The following is a 5,980-nucleotide window of genomic DNA, read 5'->3' as shown; positions in this document are numbered from 1 at the left end:
CTATATACGTAAACGGTTTAACCAGTATTGTTACGTAAGACTGAATTTTCTAGAAAACGTTCCCACGCTATAAATATAAATAGCGTGCCGCGCCATGAGTGTGTCTATTATTAGTTCGCTATATATCGGTGTGATATAAAACTTCGAAAGCTATAACTGTGATTGTTATAACGCTTATCAGTCGGAAAATTTAAGATATCTGACCAGGAATATTTATAAATTTCGAACGTTACAAATCATTTAACTTCAGTGGATTCTAATCAGACATTAGTAATTTTACAAAGACATATAAATTCATCGTGGAAAACCTAGTGTGTGTGGCCAAGGACAAAGCTAGCTAGCTTCCCAGGGGATCGTATCTACATCAATTGGTAATTAACTCGCTCATCGTGAGCCCTCGAGAAGATATCAAGGAGGTTCCAGACTAGAAAGAAAACTTGATATTGTTTGTGAAACTTCTGTTTATAAATCAGTGTTTGTAATAACTATTTGTAATAATTGTTATTGTAAATTGTACTGTTGTGTGTACATTAAAACGTATTTGTGTTAAAAACGAAGACTGTGTGTATCAATCTTGTTGGTAAATACCATAAATTGACTAAAATATCGGCATATATTTAAATACTAAATACAAAGTACAATTTAACTACTAAATTTAAATTATCAGTTAACTCGGCTTTGAACTATTTGAAATTCTAATATGTAACATAATAAATTGGGGGCTCATATCCGAGTTCTGAATCAGAGACAAAATTCGATCTAAATTATAATCTAAATAATAATTGAGCTTATATTTATCAGTACCAACAGGATTTGATCATGTCGGATTATCAATATTGTCTTATATCACCTTCCCTAGAACAACTAGAAAAATATAAAAAATTAATTGCTCGAATATAGTCGATCATAGTGCGGTGATTAGTAGTTCGTAAAACTTACTTTTACATGCATCTAACAAGGAAGCTTCTGGATTTGCAAATCGACCTTCTGGAGAAGTCAAACATTTGTAAAATCCAAACTAATCATTATAATGATCCTTAGGACACGGGACACATTGTCTTTGCTCGTTGCCTCTGAACTGTCCAGGTGGATATGGATCTTAAAAAAAGGAATAATTTATAATATACATATTTAACCATACCTTAAACACCAAATGTTGATCAAAAGAAGTAAATTAAATCGTGTAACTAAGTGAAAATTGACAATAAATCAGCACAGAGTAACCCTTTCACAGAATTATTCTTTGTAAATGGTAAGGAGAGTGATTTTGTTTCATGACTGTCGTGTTTTTAACTAAATTATGTATTGTATAGCCGTTTTTCATCATCCTCTTGTGGAACATATACTTAAATATTAAAAATATATTATACTGTTTCAATAAAAACTTTTAAGTTGTGATAATTTCTAATGTACTTCTCGTTTATCACAACTTACAGCAATGAATTTTCCTCAACATGTATCCATACGGACAAATGATGCTGTTATGTGGTGTCGCATATACTGAAATAAAAAATTAAATAAAACTATAAAAAGTTAACCATTTTACTGAAAATTGTTAAAAAATGTTTTCTGTATGTTTACATAGGAAGTTTTAATGGCGATGGGTCAAATTATGTAATATTTTCTTTCTGTCTATAAACGATTTTACTTTTGAACTGCAAGTAATATTTACAAATCTAAACCATCAATTAGTTAAACATGTTAAGTTGAAAAGTTTAAGTCACACCACCACTCAGTAACACAGATCAATCTTATGTGGACCTGCTACTCGCAGTCAACCTCTTTGATCAGTTTGAATATTTTTAGCCCAAATATATATAATACATAAGACTAGAAACTATGTCTAAAGAATTATAGAAAACTAGACCACCGTGACCCGTTGGGTCAACCACTATTCAGAGGTTATGAATAATTCATGCTAATTTCAATATTGCACCGAAATAAAGGTTTATTTGAGATAATTTAATTAAATTTTTCAATTCATTCGTGCTATTCATAATTCAAGAAAAGACGTTTGACTGTTGATCGGGAGTAAAAGGAAAGACCATTTCATTTTTCAAAAAAGTGAAGTAAGAAGTTTCGTAAAGAGCGCGAACGGTTGTGTGAATGAATTTTTGACTGAGAAAATAAGCAAACAAACAATCTCAGAGTTTTTGTAGTTTTTTGATAGATTCTTCAAGATCTTGTTTTTGTCGTCTTACGCCTTTTAATGAAGGTGGGACCATTGACAGGGAAATAATATATAGATTCTTCAAGATCTTGTTTTTGTCATCTTACGCCTTTTAATGAAGATGGGAACATTGACAGGGAAATAATATAATAGCCAATGTTCGGCGAGAGGTTTTCGTTTATAAAAAATTTGTTGTTGTTCTCGACTTGATTTTTTCTTGTTACCTCGTCTCCATAGTTACTATTTGCAAATAGTCAATAATATTGTAGGTCCATTTTACTGTTGTTCTTTCTACGCGCCGTTACAACACATTTTCATCTCATCATTTTATTTCTGTTGTGCATGTATTGTTGTATAGAACATATTTTAAAGTGATTCATCAAGTGAAAAACGAATAGATAGATAGATAAACCGATATGTGGCGCCATCTAGTGTACCTAAATTCATCTAGAAATTTTCATAAAAGTGACCCGAAAAACGGGGCTAACTCGGTAACCCGTGGCCAGATTTTAACGAAACTTGTTTTATTCTGTTTCTATTCTCATTTCATTACAAATATGGCGGTATTGTGCGGCGTTTTTGCTGTATTTAATTACAGACAAGAAAACAAACAATCTCAGAGTTTTAGTAGTATATAGATATTCTAATTAAAAATTGAAAATCGTTAACATTGCTGAAGGTCATTGAATAACTTCAAACTTCTGTTATAAAAAGGCTGTGTCTGTGTGTCTTTGGACGAAGAGAAACAACAGTTTCTAAGCGCCTCTGGTTGTCTCTCAAGCCCCATTAGATTTTAAAACCAAAATATCTGCCAAGTTAGTTGAGAGTTCAGTCTTTCCCAACGAAAGTTCGACTAAAGAGAACACGTGAAAGCGTCGAAATAAATATAAACTTACTGTTCAATAATAATTGTTATAATCTTTGTTTTTGATGATTATATGAGAGTACTACAAAATGTAATAAACTGCCATCTCTTTTAGCATTCTAAATATTAAAATAAAAAAGGGCAGTACATACAAGAAATAGAGTTAAATAATATGTTGCTTAAATTAATGGATTTTTAGTAAGTGTAGTTTATTAAACAATAAAGACAAATTAATACGTCTTTCAACACCAAAATGGTGTTCAAAGGCATTATTATAATGGAGTAAAATTAAAAACTGGCAAATAAAAAGGCACTAGTGGTATTGAATAAAATGTTTTATTAAATTTATTAATTAGCTCGAGCACATCGAACAATGTATGTAATGTAGCTCCAATGTTCGATAAGTTTCTTTACTCAAAATTCATCGAAATAATACCGATAATTTGTGTAAATAAGTAAATACTACTAAAAAATTATATTTTCTAAAAAAGAATGTTGTTTTTCCTTTGAAGTTCTGCAGCTATGATTATTAGTACATAAAAGATTCATTCGAAATGTTACTAACTAAATTTATGAGAATTATCTTTACAGAAAAACAGCATCCAAAATACAAATGTTTGTATAGTTTCAAGACTTCCATCAAAATATCCGAGCCTTCTAATGAAGACAAACACTGTAGTCAGGACAAAAAACAAGTTATTTACGCGAATCCAATGTTTCGGAATACAGTTATTTCATCAACAACCGATTCTTTTGCTGACAAATATGACCATAAACATTTTCTTGTAAGAGGTGTAGACCAATCAATCAGTCATGAAGATATTCAGAAAACAACAGATCATGAACTTAATACTAAACTACACGCAGTGCACCGTACCCGCTCAAGGAATACAGGAAAGAGACGATGTTCATCGAAATAGTCACCACGTCGCAACAATCCGCCGACCACATACACACGGATGCTCCTTTCACATATTTCACTTTACAGTAAATACCCTCCCCTCGTCCAGTCCCGTCTTTCCCTGCACCCATCACGAGATAGCAGCACCCAAAAATAACAGTCTCATCCCTACCACGCACCATGCCCCTAACTTTCATCCAGACGCCCCAAATCCAGAAACTAACCACAACCATGAATAAATACACCCAAAATAGAACCCCATGAAACTGTAACCTCTCAGACTGTTCATATCAAGCCCTACAAGAGCAGAAAAGTCACCCGAACTGAGCCCATCAACACTTCTACAGAAAACATCTTCCATCGCGTCCATCCCTTCATTTCTGAACCTTCCACTGATTGCCTCCCACCCGACTCGCTAGCACCCGTGCAAATCGACAACTCTGTCGTCACACCACGTTGATACAGAAGATTCCAGCTCTAACTTCTCCATCTTCCGTCGCCCGTCCATCAGCGAAGATGAAGACTCGAACCAAGATAGAACCACAACCTGCTAACTAAAATCCTTCAACCACTTCCTAACCAACAAGAAGTTCCTCCTCTACTAGTCAACCAATGGCAATGACTCCCACGCCTATCACTCCTTCCTTGATCATACGCCTCAATACCGCGTGAGTTTAATCAGGCACTGGTCAGGTAGTTTATTCGGTGCCTGATCAGTGAAAGTGGTTTTCACGGGGTATCCCACTCCCCAACGGTTACGTCTCTAGCTTGGAATTTTAGATTCGGCCACCCTGAAAATCCATAAGTCCGATAATGGCCGTTGAGTTTAGGTAAAACGATCTCAAGTATGACTTATAACTCTACATGCATAGCTGCTCCCTTCTATCACGAGCAGGATGAAGAGAAGCAATCGTTCTGAGCGCCATCATCTCATTTCATCTTGGAGGCCTGAAAGAGAATCAGTGGTGCTCAAAAACTACTGTTTCTCTTCGTCCCGCTCGCAAAAATAAGATTTATTCGTGAAGTGAATCTGGTCAATGTTTAAGCTGGCAGTTGAGACGCTAAGTGACTTTATTAGACTTTACTAACAGGGTGGGATGGTTGTTAGCACCTTGTACTCTGAGCATCCTCAGTTGCTTCCCACGGTTCCCCTGAAAGAATTGAAAACGGAAAACTTGCCACGTAATAGAGAAAGAGGTCAAATACACCTGGCCTTCCTTCGTCTATAAAACTTAAACTCCGATAAAGATCACAGACAGACAGAAACAAAACGGTCATTCCTAGTTTGTCCATGAAGAAGAAATGTTCACATTTTGAAAGCGCTAAGATTATAAGGTATCGTATTTTTGAATTAGTAAAAATTAAGTGAAATCCATATGACCTGTGAGAATATGGACCACAGAAAGTGGACTACAGGGTTTAATCAAACACTATTATTATTTTTGGGAAATGAAAAATAAGGAAAATACGTTTATACATACAATACCATAAACTGGAACTGTAATACTAGACATTCATCAGTCACAACTTATAATACACGAAATACAGATGGTTAATGTCATTATGTTAATTAAACCAATATTAGTTGGAAGGGTGTTTGTTGAATATTTAGATTTGGGTGGTTTTTTACAATTAGAAAACTTTCAATGCCATATTCAATGTAAGTAGATCCAGCCGTTGTTATGGTAAAGTCGTTCATTAATATGTTATGACTTATGGTTTCTTCATGTGATCGAACTGCTGGTGGCATGGTGTTGCTAAGCGTGGGCGAGATCTAGAGATCTATGTGCCCCCCCCCCTCCCCAGTGGCACAGTGGTATGCCTGTGGACTTACAATGCTAGAAACTAGTGGTGGGCAAAGCACAGATAGCCCATTGTGTCGCTTTGTGCTTGACTTTTAAACAAAAAATATCTACGCAATATGCCTAAGTATTCATAGATTAGCTTTCAAATGGCGCTCAGTTTTGTCCATGTATGTAACCTTAGAGTCACTAACTACATATGTATTCCTTTATGAGTTTTGAGCATCATTTGTTGCATAAAT

This window comes from Limulus polyphemus, unplaced genomic scaffold (genome assembly GCF_000517525.1).
Source record: "Limulus polyphemus unplaced genomic scaffold, Limulus_polyphemus-2.1.2 Scaffold2576, whole genome shotgun sequence".
NCBI classification, from domain to species: domain Eukaryota; kingdom Metazoa; phylum Arthropoda; class Merostomata; order Xiphosura; family Limulidae; genus Limulus; species Limulus polyphemus.
Note: the sequence above shows the minus strand (reverse complement) of the source record.